General features: G+C 46.0%; 9 non-coding genes across 9 annotated transcripts; all 9 read right to left on the minus strand.

The window, feature by feature from the left end:
* Positions 1-1,296: 1,296 nt before the first annotated feature.
* LOC130345388 (U2 spliceosomal RNA) lies at positions 1,297-1,487 on the minus strand. The gene has a single exon (XR_008884113.1). It is a non-coding gene; the product is annotated as a U2 spliceosomal RNA (small nuclear RNA).
* A 2,071-nt stretch (positions 1,488-3,558) lies between these two features.
* Positions 3,559-3,749, minus strand: LOC130345390 (U2 spliceosomal RNA). The gene has a single exon (XR_008884114.1). It is a non-coding gene; the product is annotated as a U2 spliceosomal RNA (small nuclear RNA).
* A 2,092-nt stretch (positions 3,750-5,841) lies between these two features.
* Positions 5,842-6,032, minus strand: LOC130345391 (U2 spliceosomal RNA). Its single transcript, XR_008884115.1, has one exon. It is a non-coding gene; the product is annotated as a U2 spliceosomal RNA (small nuclear RNA).
* A 2,093-nt stretch (positions 6,033-8,125) lies between these two features.
* On the minus strand, positions 8,126-8,316 carry LOC130345392 (U2 spliceosomal RNA). The gene has a single exon (XR_008884116.1). It is a non-coding gene; the product is annotated as a U2 spliceosomal RNA (small nuclear RNA).
* A 2,091-nt stretch (positions 8,317-10,407) lies between these two features.
* On the minus strand, positions 10,408-10,598 carry LOC130345393 (U2 spliceosomal RNA). The gene has a single exon (XR_008884117.1). It is a non-coding gene; the product is annotated as a U2 spliceosomal RNA (small nuclear RNA).
* Positions 10,599-12,679: 2,081 nt separating this feature from the next.
* LOC130345394 (U2 spliceosomal RNA) lies at positions 12,680-12,870 on the minus strand. The gene has a single exon (XR_008884118.1). It is a non-coding gene; the product is annotated as a U2 spliceosomal RNA (small nuclear RNA).
* A 2,151-nt stretch (positions 12,871-15,021) lies between these two features.
* On the minus strand, positions 15,022-15,212 carry LOC130345345 (U2 spliceosomal RNA). Its single transcript, XR_008884074.1, has one exon. It is a non-coding gene; the product is annotated as a U2 spliceosomal RNA (small nuclear RNA).
* Positions 15,213-17,316: 2,104 nt separating this feature from the next.
* LOC130345324 (U2 spliceosomal RNA) lies at positions 17,317-17,508 on the minus strand. Its single transcript, XR_008884054.1, has one exon. It is a non-coding gene; the product is annotated as a U2 spliceosomal RNA (small nuclear RNA).
* A 2,095-nt stretch (positions 17,509-19,603) lies between these two features.
* On the minus strand, positions 19,604-19,796 carry LOC130345341 (U2 spliceosomal RNA). Its single transcript, XR_008884071.1, has one exon. It is a non-coding gene; the product is annotated as a U2 spliceosomal RNA (small nuclear RNA).
* Between the last annotated feature and the right edge of the window lie 1,792 nt (positions 19,797-21,588).

Genomic DNA, 21,588 nt, shown 5'->3' on the forward strand with positions numbered 1-21,588 from the left:
ACAGTGCTAAGGCTCCTGGGCCTGGACACAGCAGCGGCTGCAATATCTCAACGGAGAATACGTTTATATATATGTGTGTGTGTGCGCGTATATATATATATATATATATATATATATATATATATTTCTCCGCCGAAATCACTTTTAAACCCATTTCCACCTTTTTTTCCCTTCTCTTCCTCTTACTTTTTTTTCACGTTTTTTTACGTTTTTCTCCTTTTCGCCTCTTTTCTGGGCGTATTATTCTTCTTTTTCTTCTTTTTTTTCGTCTAATGCATACCCCATCAGTGCAGCAATGCTTATTCAATACCGCCAGCAGATGGAGACACTGGGGGATAATTTTCTAAGGATTTATACTGATTTTTCCTGTCTGAATTTGTCGCACAGAAAGTTGCAGGCCAAATATGTGTGACATTTCTGCGACTTTAGCTTCTAGAGCATTTTTACAACATTATACATAGGTGCTGAATACATAAAAAGCGACTGTTCAGCGACAGACAAGTCGCATCGGCTGAAAGTAGGCCAGAATGTCAGTCCATGTTGGAGCAGGTTTAGATACAGTCTAAAGTATAGATCTCAAAGTCTGTGCACAGAATTTAGCAAGGGCCTCGCACCTTCTGATGCATCAGGTAGGTGCACAATAGCATAGCCTAACCCTCTGTACTTTGGTCTATATTGATGCGGGACATAGACAGCCAGCTGATGACCAATCCATTAGTGCAATGGATGGCTGGAAGCATTTGTCTTTGCCTTTGCAATACCACAGAAGCAATGCATGGTCAATGTACAGCAATGACACACCTGTGTGAACAGCCAGGAGACCCCCCCCCCCCCCCCCCATGTTATGTTACATAGTTACATAGTTAGTACGGTCGAAAAAAGACATATGTCCATCAAGTTCAACCAGGGAATTAAGGGGTAGGGGTGTGGCGCGATATTGGGGAAGGGATGAGATTTTATATTTCTTCATAAGCATTAATCTTATTTTGTCAATTAGGAACATTCAGCACCCACCCGCTATCAAGGCAGCTGCCTATCATGTCATGCCCTACCTGCACAGGTGTGCTGGCTACTCAAATGATCCAATTAAGGAGGCCATTTAGTCAGCAGCAGCAGAAGTCCTGTGCCTGGACGCTCCAACAGCGGCCAGACACAAGCAGAAGCAGCAGAAGCAGCAGCAGCAGCACCACCTTTTGTTTTTTGGCTGCAGCAGCAAGGCCCACAGGGCTGGCTAGCTGGCTAGCCAGCAAGCAGGTAGCAATGAAAGTAGGAATCTTTCTTTTTAACCCTGTAAGGGGGTGGTGCACTGTACCCGAAGATACTGCCATATCGGGTCAATGCATAGGGCGACGGAAGCAAGCTTCGAAATCGGCCCCCGTTCTCAAAAATCCATTTAATATATGGTCCCCAGATAGGGGACGTATCAGATATTAAACTGATAAGAACAGATACTACACTTGATCTTAGCCAAAAGGCCGAGAAGCGATAACCGTGAAAGGGGCGGGCCCAACAAGGTCCCCTTCATGGGCACTATCACTGCTTGCTGTCAGGGAGGCTGCCAGACAATTTTCCATGCACACTCTGGGCTGGGGGGCAGTCAACCACCAGTACACACAGCAGAACCTAAACCCATACCATTATTGCTAAGCAGCAAGACAGGGGCCCATTGCACTCCCACGGGGCCTTTTTAAATGCAATCCATAACCCGGATTTGCCAGGAACCCTTCTTACTCCTCCTACTTGCATGTGACACTGGGCTTAGGATCTGCATAGGAAACACACACACAAGCACACACCTACCTTTGTTGCCTGCAGATGCCTCCTTGGCTGTCCCCAAACGGTATCAAACCAACACCCACGGGAAGCTGTAAGCATAGAGGACATGCCTGCACCCCATTGGACTTACCTGTGTGGGTTAAATCCGGGTTATTTGACAACCTATGGCGGTGATGGTTCTGCTCAGGCAGAGCAGTGCTGATGCTCCTCATAAAGCTGTCGCTGCTGTGAAGGTTCTAGGTGACATCACAAATCCCTATGGTTACATACACAACAAAGCTGGGTTGTTGTTGTTTACACTCTGCAAGGCCTGTGGAAGTGAGTGACATCATAGCACTGTAGTTCTGAGGGTTCTAGATGGATGCAACAATCTCCTGTTGCTTCTATGAAGGCCATAATAGACGACATCACCAAACAGCTCCATAGTCACATACACAGCAAAGGAGAGATGTTGTTTACACCTAGTGATGTCAGTGGTATTGAGTGACATCACAGCACAGTGCTAAGGCTCCTGGGCCTGGACACAGCAGCGGCTGCAATATCTCAACGGAGAATACGTTTATATATATGTGTGTGTGTGCGCGTATATATATATATATATATATATATATATATATTTCTCCGCCGAAATCACTTTTAAACCCATTTCCACCTTTTTTTCCCTTCTCTTCCTCTTACTTTTTTTTCACGTTTTTTTACGTTTTTCTCCTTTTCGCCTCTTTTCTGGGCGTATTATTCTTCTTTTTCTTCTTTTTTTTCGTCTAATGCATACCCCATCAGTGCAGCAATGCTTATTCAATACCGCCAGCAGATGGAGACACTGGGGGATAATTTTCTAAGGATTTATACTGATTTTTCCTGTCTGAATTTGTCGCACAGAAAGTTGCAGGCCAAATATGTGTGACATTTCTGCGACTTTAGCTTCTAGAGCATTTTTACAACATTATACATAGGTGCTGAATACATAAAAAGCGACTGTTCAGCGACAGACAAGTCGCATCGGCTGAAAGTAGGCCAGAATGTCAGTCCATGTTGGAGCAGGTTTAGATACAGTCTAAAGTATAGATCTCAAAGTCTGTGCACAGAATTTAGCAAGGGCCTCGCACCTTCTGATGCATCAGGTAGGTGCACAATAGCATAGCCTAACCCTCTGTACTTTGGTCTATATTGATGCGGGACATAGACAGCCAGCTGATGACCAATCCATTAGTGCAATGGATGGCTGGAAGCATTTGTCTTTGCCTTTGCAATACCACAGAAGCAATGCATGGTCAATGTACAGCAATGACACACCTGTGTGAACAGCCAGGAGACCCCCCCCCCCCATGTTATGTTACATAGTTACATAGTTAGTACGGTCGAAAAAAGACATATGTCCATCAAGTTCAACCAGGGAATTAAGGGGTAGGGGTGTGGCGCGATATTGGGGAAGGGATGAGATTTTATATTTCTTCATAAGCATTAATCTTATTTTGTCAATTAGGAACATTCAGCACCCACCCGCTATCAAGGCAGCTGCCTATCATGTCATGCCCTACCTGCACAGGTGTGCTGGCTACTCAAATGATCCAATTAAGGAGGCCATTTAGTCAGCAGCAGCAGAAGTCCTGTGCCTGGACGCTCCAACAGCGGCCAGACACAAGCAGAAGCAGCAGAAGCAGCAGCAGCAGCACCACCTTTTGTTTTTTGGCTGCAGCAGCAAGGCCCACAGGGCTGGCTAGCTGGCTAGCCAGCAAGCAGGTAGCAATGAAAGTAGGAATCTTTCTTTTTAACCCTGTAAGGGGGTGGTGCACTGTACCCGAAGATACTGCCATATCGGGTCAATGCATAGGGCGACGGAAGCAAGCTTCGAAATCGGCCCCCGTTCTCAAAAATCCATTTAATATATGGTCCCCAGATAGGGGACGTATCAGATATTAAACTGATAAGAACAGATACTACACTTGATCTTAGCCAAAAGGCCGAGAAGCGATAACCGTGAAAGGGGCGGGCCCAACAAGGTCCCCTTCATGGGCACTATCACTGCTTGCTGTCAGGGAGGCTGCCAGACAATTTTCCATGCACACTCTGGGCTGGGGGGCAGTCAACCACCAGTACACACAGCAGAACCTAAACCCATACCATTATTGCTAAGCAGCAAGACAGGGGCCCATTGCACTCCCACGGGGCCTTTTTAAATGCAATCCATAACCCGGATTTGCCAGGAACCCTTCTTACTCCTCCTACTTGCATGTGACACTGGGCTTAGGATCTGCATAGGAAACACACACACAAGCACACACCTACCTTTGTTGCCTGCAGATGCCTCCTTGGCTGTCCCCAAACGGTATCAAACCAACACCCACGGGAAGCTGTAAGCATAGAGGACATGCCTGCACCCCATTGGACTTACCTGTGTGGGTTAAATCCGGGTTATTTGACAACCTATGGCGGTGATGGTTCTGCTCAGGCAGAGCAGTGCTGATGCTCCTCATAAAGCTGTCGCTGCTGTGAAGGTTCTAGGTGACATCACAAATCCCTATGGTTACATACACAACAAAGCTGGGTTGTTGTTGTTTACACTCTGCAAGGCCTGTGGAAGTGAGTGACATCATAGCACTGTAGTTCTGAGGGTTCTAGATGGATGCAACAATCTCCTGTTGCTTCTATGAAGGCCATAATAGACGACATCACCAAACAGCTCCATAGTCACATACACAGCAAAGGAGAGATGTTGTTTACACCTAGTGATGTCAGTGGTATTGAGTGACATCACAGCACAGTGCTAAGGCTCCTGGGCCTGGACACAGCAGCGGCTGCAATATCTCAACGGAGAATACGTTTATATATATGTGTGTGTGTGCGCGTATATATATATATATATATATATATATATATATATATATATATATATATTTCTCCGCCGAAATCACTTTTAAACCCATTTCCACCTTTTTTTCCCTTCTCTTCCTCTTACTTTTTTTTCACGTTTTTTTAAGTTTTTCTCCTTTTCGCCTCTTTTCTGGGCGTATTATTCTTCTTTTTCTTCTTTTTTTTCGTCTAATGCATACCCCATCAGTGCAGCAATGCTTATTCAATACCGCCAGCAGATGGAGACACTGGGGGATAATTTTCTAAGGATTTATACTGATTTTTCCTGTCTGAATTTGTCGCACAGAAAGTTGCAGGCCAAATATGTGTGACATTTCTGCGACTTTAGCTTCTAGAGCATTTTTACAACATTATACATAGGTGCTGAATACATAAAAAGCGACTGTTCAGCGACAGACAAGTCGCATCGGCTGAAAGTAGGCCAGAATGTCAGTCCATGTTGGAGCAGGTTTAGATACAGTCTAAAGTATAGATCTCAAAGTCTGTGCACAGAATTTAGCAAGGGCCTCGCACCTTCTGATGCATCAGGTAGGTGCACAATAGCATAGCCTAACCCTCTGTACTTTGGTCTATATTGATGCGGGACATAGACAGCCAGCTGATGACCAATCCATTAGTGCAATGGATGGCTGGAAGCATTTGTCTTTGCCTTTGCAATACCACAGAAGCAATGCATGGTCAATGTACAGCAATGACACACCTGTGTGAACAGCCAGGAGACCCCCCCCCCCCCCCCCATGTTATGTTACATAGTTACATAGTTAGTACGGTCGAAAAAAGACATATGTCCATCAAGTTCAACCAGGGAATTAAGGGGTAGGGGTGTGGCGCGATATTGGGGAAGGGATGAGATTTTATATTTCTTCATAAGCATTAATCTTATTTTGTCAATTAGGAACATTCAGCACCCACCCGCTATCAAGGCAGCTGCCTATCATGTCATGCCCTACCTGCACAGGTGTGCTGGCTACTCAAATGATCCAATTAAGGAGGCCATTTAGTCAGCAGCAGCAGAAGTCCTGTGCCTGGACGCTCCAACAGCGGCCAGACACAAGCAGAAGCAGCAGAAGCAGCAGCAGCAGCACCACCTTTTGTTTTTTGGCTGCAGCAGCAAGGCCCACAGGGCTGGCTAGCTGGCTAGCCAGCAAGCAGGTAGCAATGAAAGTAGGAATCTTTCTTTTTAACCCTGTAAGGGGGTGGTGCACTGTACCCGAAGATACTGCCATATCGGGTCAATGCATAGGGCGACGGAAGCAAGCTTCGAAATCGGCCCCCGTTCTCAAAAATCCATTTAATATATGGTCCCCAGATAGGGGACGTATCAGATATTAAACTGATAAGAACAGATACTACACTTGATCTTAGCCAAAAGGCCGAGAAGCGATAACCGTGAAAGGGGCGGGCCCAACAAGGTCCCCTTCATGGGCACTATCACTGCTTGCTGTCAGGGAGAGGCTGCCAGACAATTTTCCATGCACACTCTGGGCTGGGGGGCAGTCAACCACCAGTACACACAGCAGAACCTAAACCCATACCATTATTGCTAAGCAGCAAGACAGGGGCCCATTGCACTCCCACGGGGCCTTTTTAAATGCAATCCATAACCCGGATTTGCCAGGAACCCTTCTTACTCCTCCTACTTGCATGTGACACTGGGCTTAGGATCTGCATAGGAAACACACACACAAGCACACACCTACCTTTGTTGCCTGCAGATGCCTCCTTGGCTGTCCCCAAACGGTATCAAACCAACACCCACGGGAAGCTGTAAGCATAGAGGACATGCCTGCACCCCATTGGACTTACCTGTGTGGGTTAAATCCGGGTTATTTGACAACCTATGGCGGTGATGGTTCTGCTCAGGCAGAGCAGTGCTGATGCTCCTCATAAAGCTGTCGCTGCTGTGAAGGTTCTAGGTGACATCACAAATCCCTATGGTTACATACACAACAAAGCTGGGTTGTTGTTGTTTACACTCTGCAAGGCCTGTGGAAGTGAGTGACATCATAGCACTGTAGTTCTGAGGGTTCTAGATGGATGCAACAATCTCCTGTTGCTTCTATGAAGGCCATAATAGACGACATCACCAAACAGCTCCATAGTCACATACACAGCAAAGGAGAGATGTTGTTTACACCTAGTGATGTCAGTGGTATTGAGTGACATCACAGCACAGTGCTAAGGCTCCTGGGCCTGGACACAGCAGCGGCTGCAATATCTCAACGGAGAATACGTTTATATATATGTGTGTGTGTGCGCGTATATATATATATATATATATATATATATATATATATATATATATATTTCTCCGCCGAAATCACTTTTAAACCCATTTCCACCTTTTTTTCCCTTCTCTTCCTCTTACTTTTTTTTCACGTTTTTTTACGTTTTTCTCCTTTTCGCCTCTTTTCTGGGCGTATTATTCTTCTTTTTCTTCTTTTTTTTCGTCTAATGCATACCCCATCAGTGCAGCAATGCTTATTCAATACCGCCAGCAGATGGAGACACTGGGGGATAATTTTCTAAGGATTTATACTGATTTTTCCTGTCTGAATTTGTCGCACAGAAAGTTGCAGGCCAAATATGTGTGACATTTCTGCGACTTTAGCTTCTAGAGCATTTTTACAACATTATACATAGGTGCTGAATACATAAAAAGCGACTGTTCAGCGACAGACAAGTCGCATCGGCTGAAAGTAGGCCAGAATGTCAGTCCATGTTGGAGCAGGTTTAGATACAGTCTAAAGTATAGATCTCAAAGTCTGTGCACAGAATTTAGCAAGGGCCTCGCACCTTCTGATGCATCAGGTAGGTGCACAATAGCATAGCCTAACCCTCTGTACTTTGGTCTATATTGATGCGGGACATAGACAGCCAGCTGATGACCAATCCATTAGTGCAATGGATGGCTGGAAGCATTTGTCTTTGCCTTTGCAATACCACAGAAGCAATGCATGGTCAATGTACAGCAATGACACACCTGTGTGAACAGCCAGGAGACCCCCCCCCCCCCCCCCCATGTTATGTTACATAGTTACATAGTTAGTACGGTCGAAAAAAGACATATGTCCATCAAGTTCAACCAGGGAATTAAGGGGTAGGGGTGTGGCGCGATATTGGGGAAGGGATGAGATTTTATATTTCTTCATAAGCATTAATCTTATTTTGTCAATTAGGAACATTCAGCACCCACCCGCTATCAAGGCAGCTGCCTATCATGTCATGCCCTACCTGCACAGGTGTGCTGGCTACTCAAATGATCCAATTAAGGAGGCCATTTAGTCAGCAGCAGCAGAAGTCCTGTGCCTGGACGCTCCAACAGCGGCCAGACACAAGCAGAAGCAGCAGAAGCAGCAGCAGCAGCACCACCTTTTGTTTTTTGGCTGCAGCAGCAAGGCCCACAGGGCTGGCTAGCTGGCTAGCCAGCAAGCAGGTAGCAATGAAAGTAGGAATCTTTCTTTTTAACCCTGTAAGGGGGTGGTGCACTGTACCCGAAGATACTGCCATATCGGGTCAATGCATAGGGCGACGGAAGCAAGCTTCGAAATCGGCCCCCGTTCTCAAAAATCCATTTAATATATGGTCCCCAGATAGGGGACGTATCAGATATTAAACTGATAAGAACAGATACTACACTTGATCTTAGCCAAAAGGCCGAGAAGCGATAACCGTGAAAGGGGCGGGCCCAACAAGGTCCCCTTCATGGGCACTATCACTGCTTGCTGTCAGGGAGGCTGCCAGACAATTTTCCATGCACACTCTGGGCTGGGGGGCAGTCAACCACCAGTACACACAGCAGAACCTAAACCCATACCATTATTGCTAAGCAGCAAGACAGGGGCCCATTGCACTCCCACGGGGCCTTTTTAAATGCAATCCATAACCCGGATTTGCCAGGAACCCTTCTTACTCCTCCTACTTGCATGTGACACTGGGCTTAGGATCTGCATAGGAAACACACACACAAGCACACACCTACCTTTGTTGCCTGCAGATGCCTCCTTGGCTGTCCCCAAACGGTATCAAACCAACACCCACGGGAAGCTGTAAGCATAGAGGACATGCCTGCACCCCATTGGACTTACCTGTGTGGGTTAAATCCGGGTTATTTGACAACCTATGGCGGTGATGGTTCTGCTCAGGCAGAGCAGTGCTGATGCTCCTCATAAAGCTGTCGCTGCTGTGAAGGTTCTAGGTGACATCACAAATCCCTATGGTTACATACACAACAAAGCTGGGTTGTTGTTGTTTACACTCTGCAAGGCCTGTGGAAGTGAGTGACATCATAGCACTGTAGTTCTGAGGGTTCTAGATGGATGCAACAATCTCCTGTTGCTTCTATGAAGGCCATAATAGACGACATCACCAAACAGCTCCATAGTCACATACACAGCAAAGGAGAGATGTTGTTTACACCTAGTGATGTCAGTGGTATTGAGTGACATCACAGCACAGTGCTAAGGCTCCTGGGCCTGGACACAGCAGCGGCTGCAATATCTCAACGGAGAATACGTTTATATATATGTGTGTGTGTGCGCGTATATATATATATATATATATATATATATATATATAAATATATTTCTCCGCCGAAATCACTTTTAAACCCATTTCCACCTTTTTTTCCCTTCTCTTCCTCTTACTTTTTTTTCACGTTTTTTTACGTTTTTCTCCTTTTCGCCTCTTTTCTGGGCGTATTATTCTTCTTTTTCTTCTTTTTTTTCGTCTAATGCATACCCCATCAGTGCAGCAATGCTTATTCAATACCGCCAGCAGATGGAGACACTGGGGGATCATTTTCTAAGGATTTATACAGATTTTTCCTGTCTGAATTTGTCGCACAGAAAGTTGCAGGCCAAATATGTGTGACATTTCTGCGACTTTAGCTTCTAGAGCATTTTTACAACATTATACATAGGTGCTGAATACATAAAAAGCGACTGTTCAGCGACAGACAAGTCGCATCGGCTGAAAGTAGGCCAGAATGTCAGTCCATGTTGGAGCAGGTTTAGATACAGTCTAAAGTATAGATCTCAAAGTCTGTGCACAGAATTTAGCAAGGGCCTCGCACCTTCTGATGCATCAGGTAGGTGCACAATAGCATAGCCTAACCCTCTGTACTTTGGTCTATATTGATGCGGGACATAGACAGCCAGCTGATGACCAATCCATTAGTGCAATGGATGGCTGGAAGCATTTGTCTTTGCCTTTGCAATACCACAGAAGCAATGCATGGTCAATGTACAGCAATGACACACCTGTGTGAACAGCCAGGAGACCCCCCCCCCCCCCCCCCCCCCATTTTATGTTACATAGTTACATAGTTAGTACGGTCGAAAAAAGACATATGTCCATCAAGTTCAACCAGGGAATTAAGGGGTAGGGGTGTGGCGCGATATTGGGGAAGGGATGAGATTTTATATTTCTTCATAAGCATTAATCTTATTTTGTCAATTAGGAACATTCAGCACCCACCCGCTATCAAGGCAGCTGCCTATCATGTCATGCCCTACCTGCACAGGTGTGCTGGCTACTCAAATGATCCAATTAAGGAGGCCATTTAGTCAGCAGCAGCAGAAGTCCTGTGCCTGGACGCTCCAACAGCGGCCAGACACAAGCAGAAGCAGCAGAAGCAGCAGCAGCAGCACCACCTTTTGTTTTTTGGCTGCAGCAGCAAGGCCCACAGGGCTGGCTAGCTGGCTAGCCAGCAAGCAGGTAGCAATGAAAGTAGGAATCTTTCTTTTTAACCCTGTAAGGGGGTGGTGCACTGTACCCGAAGATACTGCCATATCGGGTCAATGCATAGGGCGACGGAAGCAAGCTTCGAAATCGGCCCCCGTTCTCAAAAATCCATTTAATATATGGTCCCCAGATAGGGGACGTATCAGATATTAAACTGATAAGAACAGATACTACACTTGATCTTAGCCAAAAGGCCGAGAAGCGATAACCGTGAAAGGGGCGGGCCCAACAAGGTCCCCTTCATGGGCACTATCACTGCTTGCTGTCAGGGAGGCTGCCAGACAATTTTCCATGCACACTCTGGGCTGGGGGGCAGTCAACCACCAGTACACACAGCAGAACCTAAACCCATACCATTATTGCTAAGCAGCAAGACAGGGGCCCATTGCACTCCCACGGGGCCTTTTTAAATGCAATCCATAACCCGGATTTGCCAGGAACCCTTCTTACTCCTCCTACTTGCATGTGACACTGGGCTTAGGATCTGCATAGGAAACACACACACAAGCACACACCTACCTTTGTTGCCTGCAGATGCCTCCTTGGCTGTCCCCAAACGGTATCAAACCAACACCCACGGGAAGCTGTAAGCATAGAGGACATGCCTGCACCCCATTGGACTTACCTGTGTGGGTTAAATCCGGGTTATTTGACAACCTATGGCGGTGATGGTTCTGCTCAGGCAGAGCAGTGCTGATGCTCCTCATAAAGCTGTCGCTGCTGTGAAGGTTCTAGGTGACATCACAAATCCCTATGGTTACATACACAACAAAGCTGGGTTGTTGTTGTTTACACTCTGCAAGGCCTGTGGAAGTGAGTGACATCATAGCACTGTAGTTCTGAGGGTTCTAGATGGATGCAACAATCTCCTGTTGCTTCTATGAAGGCCATAATAGACGACATCACCAAACAGCTCCATAGTCACATACACAGCAAAGGAGAGATGTTGTTTACACCTAGTGATGTCAGTGGTATTGAGTGACATCACAGCACAGTGCTAAGGCTCCTGGGCCTGGACACAGCAGCGGCTGCAATATCTCAACGGAGAATACGTTTATATATATGTGTGTGTGTGCGCGTATATATATATATATATATATATATATATATATATATATATTTCTCCGCCGAAATCACTTTTAAACCCATTTCCACCTTTTTTTCCCTTCTCTTCCTCTTACTTTTTTTTCACGTTTTTTTACGTTTTTCTCCTTTTCGCCTCTTTTCTGGGCGTATTATTCTTCTTTTTCTTCTTTTTTTTCGTCTAATGCATACCCCATCAGTGCAGCAATGCTTATTCAATACCGCCAGCAGATGGAGACACTGGGGGATAATTTTCTAAGGATTTATACTGATTTTTCCTGTCTGAATTTGTCGCACAGAAAGTTGCAGGCCAAATATGTGTGACATTTCTGCGACTTTACCTTCTAGAGCATTTTTACAACATTATACATAGGTGCTGAATACATAAAAAGCGACTGTTCAGCGACAGACAAGTCGCATCGGCTGAAAGTAGGCCAGAATGTCAGTCCATGTTGGAGCAGGTTTAGATACAGTCTAAAGTATAGATCTCAAAGTCTGTGCACAGAATTTAGCAAGGGCCTCGCACCTTCTGATGCATCAGGTAGGTGCACAATAGCATAGCCTAACCCTCTGTACTTTGGTCTATATTGATGCGGGACATAGACAGCCAGCTGATGACCAATCCATTAGTGCAATGGATGGCTGGAAGCATTTGTCTTTGCCTTTGCAATACCACAGAAGCAATGCATGGTCAATGTACAGCAATGACACACCTGTGTGAACAGACAGGAGACCCCCCCCCCCCCCATGTTATGTTACATAGTTACATAGTCAGTACGGTCGAAAAAAGACATATGTCCATCAAGTTCAACCAGGGAATTAAGGGGTAGGGGTGTGGCGCGATATTGGGGAAGGGATGAGATTTTATATTTCTTCATAAGCATTAATCTTATTTTGTCAATTAGGAACATTCAGCACCCACCCGCTATCAAGGCAGCTGCCTATCATGTCATGCCCTACCTGCACAGGTGTGCTGGCTACTCAAATGATCCAATTAAGGAGGCCATTTAGTCAGCAGCAGCAGAAGTCCTGTGCCTGGACGCTCCAACAGCGGCCAGACACAAGCAGAAGCAGCAGAAGCAGCAGCAGCAGCACCACCTTTTGTTTTTTGGCTGCAGCAGCAAGGCCCACAGGGCTGGCTAGCTGGCTAGCCAGCAAGCAGGTAGCAATGAAAGTAGGAATCTTTCTTTTTAACCCTGTAAGGGGGTGGTGCACTGTACCCGAAGATACTGCCATATCGGGTCAATGCATAGGGCGACGGAAGCAAGCTTCGAAATCGGCCCCCGTTCTCAAAAATCCATTTAATATATGGTCCCCAGATAGGGGACGTATCAGATATTAAACTGATAAGAACAGATACTACACTTGATCTTAGCCAAAAGGCCGAGAAGCGATAACCGTGAAAGGGGCGGGCCCAACAAGGTCCCCTTCATGGGCACTATCACTGCTTGCTGTCAGGGAGGCTGCCAGACAATTTTCCATGCACACTCTGGGCTGGGGGGCAGTCAACCACCAGTACACACAGCAGAACCTAAACCCATACCATTATTGCTAAGCAGCAAGACAGGGGCCCATTGCACTCCCACGGGGCCTTTTTAAATGCAATCCATAACCCGGATTTGCCAGGAACCCTTCTTACTCCTCCTACTTGCATGTGACACTGGGCTTAGGATCTGCATAGGAAACACACACACAAGCATGTGACACTGGGCTTAGGATCTGCATAGGAAACACACACACAAGCACACACCTACCTTTGTTGTCCTGCAGATGCCTCCTTGGCTGTCCCCAAACGGTATCAAACAACCAACACCCACGGGAAGCTGTAAGCATAGAGGACATGCCTGCACCCCATTGGACTTACCTGTGTGGGTTAAATCCGGGTTATTTGACAACCTATGGCGGTGATGGTTCTGCTCAGGCAGAGCAGTGCTGATGCTCCTCATAAAGCTGTCGCTGCTGTGAAGGTTCTAGGTGACTCATCACAAATCCCTATGGTTACCATACACAACAAAGCTGGGTTGTTGTTGTTTACACTCTGCAAGGCCTGTGGAAGTGAGTGACATCATAGCACTGTAGTTCTGAGGGTTCTAGATGGATGCAACAATCTCCTGTTGCTTCTATGAAGGCCATAATAGACGACATCACCAAACAGCTCCATAGTCACATACACAGCAAAGGAGAGATGTTGTTTACACCTAGTGATGTCAGTGGTATTGAGTGACATCACAGCACAGTGCTAAGGCTCCTGGGCCTGGACACAGCAGCGGCTGCAATATATCTCAACGGAGAATACGTTTATATATATGTGTGTGTGTGCGCGTATATATATATATATATATATATATATAATATATATATATTTCTCCGCCGAAATCACTTTTAAACCCATTTCCACCTTTTTTTTCCCTTCTCTTCCTCTTACTTTTTTTTCACGTTTTTTTACGTTTTTCTCCTTTTCGCCTCTTTTCTGGGCGTATTATTCTTCTTTTTCTTCTTTTTTTTCGTCTAATGCATACCCCCATCAGTGCAGCAATGCTTATTCCAATACCGCCAGCAGATGGAGACACTGGGGGATAATTTTCTAAGGATTTATACTGATTTTTCCTGTCTGAATTTGTCGCACAGAAAGTTGCAGGCCAAATATGTGTGACATTTCTGCGACTTTAGCTTCTAGAGCATTTTTTACAACATTATACATAGGTGCTGAATACATAAAAAGCGACTGTTCAGCGACAGACAAGTCGCATCGGCTGAAAGTAGGCCAGAATGTCAGTCCATGTTGGAGCAGGTTTAGATACAGTCTAAAGTATAGATCTCAAAGTCTGTGCACAGAATTTAGCAAGGGCCTCGCACCTTCTGATGCATCAGGTAGGTGCACAATAGCATAGCCTAACCCTCTGTACTTTGGTCTATATTGATGCGGGACATAGACAGCCAGCTGATGACCAATCCATTAGTGCAATGGATGGCTGGAAGCATTTGTCTTTGCCTCTGCAATACCACAGAAGCAATGCATGGTCAATGTACAGCAATGACACACCTGTGTGAACAGCCAGGAGACCCCCCCCCCCCCCCCCCCCATGTTATGTTACATAGTTACATAGTTAGTACGGTCGAAAAAAGACATATGTCCATCAAGTTCAACCAGGGAATTAAGGGGTAGGGGTGTGGCGCGATATTGGGGAAGGGATGAGATTTTATATTTCTTCATAAGCATTAATCTTATTTTGTCAATTAGGAACATTCAGCACCCACCCGCTATCAAGGCAGCTGCCTATCATGTCATGCCCCTACCCTGCACAGGTGTGCTGGCTACTCAAATGATCCAATTAAGGAGGCCATTTAGTCAGCAGCAGCAGAAGTCCTGTGCCTGGACGCTCCAACAGCGGCCAGACACAAGCAGAAGCAGCAGAAGCAGCAGCAGCACACCACCTTTTTGTTTTTTTGGCTGCTGCAGCAGCAAGGCCCACAGGGCTGGCTAGCTGGCTAGCCAGCAAGCAGGTAGCAATGAAAGTAGGAATCTTTCTTTTTAACCCTGTAAGGGGGTGGTGCACTGTACCCGAAGATACTGCCATATCGGGTCAATGCATAGGGCGACGGAAGCAAGCTTCGAAATCGGCCCCCGTTCTCAAAAATCCATTTAATATATGGTCCCCAGATAGGGGACGTATCAGATATTAAACTGATAAGAACAGATACTACACTTGAGCTTAGCCAAAAGGCCGAGAAGCGATAACCGTGAAAGGGGGCGGGCCCACAACAAGGTCCCCCTTCATGGGCACTATCACTTCTTGCTGTCAGGGAGGCTGCCAGACAATTTTCCATGCACACTCTGGGCTGGGGGGCAGTCAACCACCAGTACACACAGCAGAACCCTAAACCCATACCATTATTGCTAAGCAGCAAGACAGGGGGCCCATTGCACTCCCCACGGGGCCTTTTTAAATGCAATCCATAACCCGGATTTGCCAGGAACCCTTCTTACTCCTCCTACTTGCATGTGACACTGGGCTTAGGATCTGCATAGGAAACACACACACAAGCACACACCTACCTTTGTTGCCTGCAGATGCCTCCTTGGCTGTCCCCAAACGGTATCAAACCAACACCCACGGGAAGCTGTAAGCATAGAGGACATGCCTGCACCCCATTGGACTTACCTGTGTGGGTTAAATCCGGGTTATTTGACAACCTATGGCGGTGATGGTTCTGCTCAGGCAGAGCAGTGCTGATGCTCCTCATAAAGCTGTCGCTGCTGTGAAGGTTCTAGGTGACATCACAAATCCCTATGGTTACATACACAACAAAGCTGGGTTGTTGTTGTTTACACTCTGCAAGGCCTGTGGAAGTGAGTGACATCATAGCACTGTAGTTCTGAGGGTTCTAGATGGATGCAACAATCTCCTGTTGCTTCTATGAAGGCCATAATAGACGACATCAACCAAACAGCTCCATAGTCAACATACACAGCAAAGGAGAGATGTTGTTTACACCTAGTGATGTCAGTGGTATTGAGTGACATCACAGCCACAGTGCTAAGGCTCCTGGGCCTGGACACAGCAGCGGCTGCAATATCTCAACGGAGAATACGTTTATATATATGTGTGTGTGTGCGCGTATATATATATATATATATATATATATATATATATATTTCTCCGCCGAAATCACTTTTAAACCCATTTCCACCTTTTTTTCCCTTCTCTTCCTCTTACTTTTTTTTCCACGTTTTTTTACGTTTTTCTCCTTTTCGCCTCTTTTCTGGGCGTATTATTCTTCTTTTTCTTCTTTTTTTTCGTCTAATGCATACCCCATCAGTGCAGCAATGCTTATTCAATACCGCCAGCAGATGGAGACACTGGGGGATAATTTTCTAAGGATTTATACTGATTTTTCCTGTCTGAATTTGTCGCACAGAAAGTTGCAGGCCAAATATGTGTGACATTTCTGCGACTTTAGCTTCTAGGAGCATTTTTACAACATTATACATAGGTGCTGAATACATAAAAAGCGACTGTTCAGCGACAGACAAGTCGCATCGGCTGAAAGTAGGCCAGAATGTCAGTCCATGTTGGAGAGCAGAGTTTAGATACAGTCTAAAGTATAGATCTCAAAGTCTTGTGCACAGAATTTAGCAAGGGCCTCGCACCTTCTGATGCATCAGGTAGGTGCACAATAGCATAGCCTAACCCTCTGTACTTTGGTCTATATTGATGCGGGACATAGACAGCCAGCTGATGACCAATCCATTAGTGCAATGGATGGCTTGGAAGCATTTTGTCTTTGCCTTTGCAATACCACAGAAGCAATGCATGGTCAATGTACAGCAATGACACACCTGTGTTGAACAGCCAGGAGACCCCCCCCCCCCCCCCCCCCATGTTATGTTACATAGTTACATAGTTAGTACGGTCGAAAAAAGACATATGTCCATCAAGTTCAACCAGGGAATTAAGGGGTAGGGGTGTGGCGCGATATTGGGGAAGGGATGAGATTTTATATTTCTTCATAAGCATTAATCTTATTTTGTCAATTAGGAACATTCAGCACCCACCCGCTATCAAGGCAGCTGCCTATCATGTCATGCCCTACCTGCACAGGTGTGCTGGCTACTCAAAATGATCCAATTAAGGAGGCCATTTAGTCAGCAGCAGCAGCAGAAGTCCTGTGCCTGGACGCTCCAACAGCGGCCAGACACAAGCAGAAGCAGCAGAAGCAGCAGCAGCACCACCTTTTGTTTTTTGGCTGCAGCAGCAAGGCCCACAGGGCTGGCTAGCTGGCTAGCCAGCAAGCAGGTAGCAATGAAAGTAGGAATCTTTCTTTTTAACCCTGTAAGGGGGGTGGTGCACTGTACCCGAAGATACTGCCATATCGGGTCAATGCATAGGGGCGACGGAAGCAAGCTTCGAAATCGGCCCCCGTTCTCAAAAATCCATTTAATATATGGTCCCCAGATAGGGGACGTATCAGATATTAAACTGATAAGAACAGATACTACACTTGATCTTAGCCAAAAGGCCGAGAAGCGATAACCGTGAAAGGGGCGGGCCCAACAAGGTCCCCTTCATGGGCACTATCACTGCTTGCTGTCAGGGAGGCTGCCAGACAATTTTCCATGCACACTCTGGGCTGGGGGGCAGTCAACCACCAGTACACACAGCAGAACCTAAACCCATACCATTATTGCTAAGCAGCAAGACAGGGGCCCATTGCACTCCCCACCGGGGGCCTTTTTAAATGCAATCCATAACCCGGATTTGCCAGGAACTCCTTCTTACTCCTCCTACTTGCAATGTGACACTGGGCTTAGGATCTGCATAGGAAACACACACACAAGCACACACCTACCTTTGTTGCCTGCAGATGCCTCCTTGGCTGTCCCCAAACGGTATCAAACCAACACCCCACGGGAAGCTGTAAGCATAGAGGACATGCCTGCACCCCATTGGACTTACCTGTGTGGGTTAAATCCGGGTTATTTGACAACCTATGGCGGTGATGGTTCTGCTCAGGCAGAGCAGTGCTGATGCTCCTCATAAAGCTGTCGCTGCTGTGAAGGTTCTAGGTGACATCACAAATCCCTATGGTTACATACACAACAAAGCTGGGTTGTTGTTGTTTACACTCTGCAAGGCCTGTGGAAGTGAGTGACATCATAGCACTGTAGTTCTGAGGGTTCTAGATGGATGCAACAATCTCCTGTTGCTTCTATGAAGGCCATAATAGACGACATCACCAAACAGCTCCATAGTCACATACACAGCAAAGGAGAGATGTTGTTTTACACCTAGTGATGTCAGTGGTATTGAGTGACATCACAGCACAGTGCTAAGGCTCCTGGGCCTGGACACAGCAGCGGCTGCAATATCTCAACGGAGAATACGTTTATATATATGTGTGTGTGTGCGCGTATATATATATATATAATATATATATATATATATATATATATTTCTCCGCCGAAATCACTTTTAAACCCATTTCCACCTTTTTTTCCCTTCTCTTCCTCTTACTTTTTTTTTCACGTTTTTTTTACGTTTTTCTCCTTTTCGCCTCTTTTCTGGGCGTATTATTCTTCTTTTTTCTTCTTTTTTTTCGTCTAATGCATACCCCATCAGTGCAGCAATGCTTATTCAATACCGCCAGCAGATGGAGACACTGGGGGATAATTTTCTAAGGATTTATACTGATTTTTCCTGTCTGAATTTGTCGGCACAGAAAGTTGCAGGCCAAATATGTGTGACATATTCTGCGACTTTTAGCTTCTAGAGCATTTTTACAACATTATACATAGGTGCTGAATACATAAAAAGCGACTGTTCAGCGACAGACAAGTCGCATCGGGCTGAAAGTAGGCCAGAATGTCAGTCCATGTTGGAGCAGGTTTAGATACAGTCTAAAGTATAGATCTCAAAGTCTGTGCACAGAATTTAGCAAGGGCCTCGCACCTTCTGATGCATCAGGTAGGTGCACAATAGCATAGCCTAACCCTCTGTACTTTGGTCTATATTGATGCGGGACATAGACAGCCAGCTGATGACCAAATCCATGAGTGCAATGGATGGCTGGAAGCATTTGTCTTTGCCTTTGCAATACCCACAGAAGCAATGCATGGTCAATGTACAGCAATGACACACCTGTGTGAACAGCCAGGAGACCCCCCCCCCCCCCCCATGTTATGTTACATAGTTACATAGTTAGTACGGTCGGAAAAAAGACATATGTCCATCAAGTTCAACCAGGGAATTAAGGGGTAGGGGGTGTGGCGCGATATTGGGTGAAGGGATGAGATTTTATATTTCTTCATAAGCATTAATCTTATTTTGTCAATTAGGAACATTCAGCACCCACCCGCTATCAAGGCAGCTGCCTATCATGTCATGCCCTACCTGCACAGGTGTGCTGGCTACTCAAATGATCCAATTAAGGAGGCCATTTAGTCAGCAGCAGCAGAAGTCCTGTGCCTGGACGCTCCAACAGCGGCCAGACACAAGCAGAAGCAGCAGAAGCAGCACCACCTTTTGTTTTTTGGCTGCAGCAGCAAGGCCCACAGGGCTGGCTAGCTGGCTAACCAGCAAGCAGGTAGCAATGAAAGTAGGAATCTTTCTTTTTAACCCTGTAAGGGGGGTGGTGCACTGTACCCGAAGATACTGCCATATCGGGTCAATGCATAGGGCGACGGAAGCAAGCTTCGAAATCGGGCCCCCGTTCTCAGAAAATCCATTTAATATATGGTCCCCAGATAGGGGACGTATCAGATATTAAACTGATAAGAACAGATACTACACTTGATCTTAGCCAAAAGGCCGAGAAGCGATAACCGTGAAAGGGGCGGGCCCAACAAGGTCCCCTTCATGGGCACTATCACTGCTTGCTGTCAGGGAGGCTGCCAGACAATTTTCCATGCACACTCTGGGCTGGGGGGCAGTCAACCACCAGTACACACAGCAGAACCTAAACCCATACCATTATTGCTAAGCAGCAAGACAGGGGGCCCATTGCACTCCCACGGGGCCTTTTTAAATGCAATCCATAACCCGGATTTGCCAGGAACCCTTCTTACTCCTCCTACTTGCATGTGACACTGGGCTTAGGATCTGCATAGGAAACACACACACAAGCACACACCTACCTTTGTTGCCTGCAGATGCCTCCTTGGCTGTCCCCAAACGGTATCAAACCAACACCCACGGGAAGCTGTAAGCATAGAGGACATGCCTGCACCCCATTGGACTTACCTGTGTGGGTTAAATCCGGGTTATTTGACAACCTATGGCGGTGATGGGTTCTGCTCAGGCAGAGCAGTGCTGATGCTCCTCATAAAGCTGTCGCTGCTGTGAAGGTTCTAGGTGACATCACAAATCCCTATGGTTACATACACAACAAAGCTGGGTTGTTGTTGTTTACACTCTGCAAGGCCTGTGGAAGTGAGTTGACATCATAGCACTGTAGTTCTGAGGGTTCTAGATGGATGCAACAATCTCCTGTTGCTTCTATGAAGGCCATAATAGACCGACATCACCAAACAGCTCCATAGTCACATACACAGCAAAGGAGAGATGTTGTTTACACCTAGTGATGTCAGTGGTATTGAGTGACATCACAGCACAGTGCTAAGGCTCCTGGGCCTGGACACAGCAGCGGCTGCAATATCTCAACGGAGAATACGTTTATATATATGTGTGTGTGTGCGCGTATATATATATATATATATATATATATATATATATTTCTCCGCCGAAATCACTTTTAAACCCATTTCCACCTTTTTTTCCCTTCTCTTCCTCTTACTTTTTTTCTCACGTTTTTTTTACGTTTTTCTCCTTTTTCGCCTCTTTTCTGGGCGTATTATTCTTCTTTTTCTTCTTTTTTTTCGTCTAATGCATACCCCATCAGTGCAGCAATGCTTATTCAATACCGCCAGCAGATGGAGACACTGGGGGATAATTTTTCTAAGGATTTATACTGATTTTTCCTGTCTGAATTTGTCGCACAGAAAGTTGCAGGCCAAATATGTGTGACATTTCTGCGACTTTAGCTTCTAGAGCATTTTTACAACATTATACATAGGTGCTGAATACATAAAAAGCGACTGTTCAGCGACAGACAAGTCGCATCGGCTGAAAGTAGGCCAGAATGTCAGTCCATGTTGGAGCAGGTTTAGATACGATCTCAAAGTCTGTGCACAGAATTTAGCAAGGGCCTCGCACCTTCTGATGCATCAGGTAGGTGCACAATAGCATAGCCTAACCCTCTGTACTTTGGTCTATATTGATGCGGGACATAGACAGCCAGCTGATGACCAATCCATTAGTGCAATGGATGGCTGGAAGCATTTGTCTTTGCCTTTGCAATACCACAGAAGCAATGCATGGTCAATGTACAGCAATGACACACCTGTGTGAACAGCCAGGAGACCCCCCCCCCCCCCCCCCATGTTATGTTACATAGTTACATAGTTAGTACGGTCGAAAAAAGACATATGTCCATCAAGTTCAACCAGGGAATTAAGGGGTAGGGGTGTGGCGCGATATTGGGGAAGGGATGAGATTTTATATTTCTTCATAAGCATTAATCTTATTTTGTCAATTAGGAACATTCAGCACCCAC

Source organism: Hyla sarda, unplaced genomic scaffold (genome assembly GCF_029499605.1).
Source record: "Hyla sarda isolate aHylSar1 unplaced genomic scaffold, aHylSar1.hap1 scaffold_750, whole genome shotgun sequence".
In the NCBI taxonomy this organism is placed as follows: domain Eukaryota; kingdom Metazoa; phylum Chordata; class Amphibia; order Anura; family Hylidae; genus Hyla; species Hyla sarda.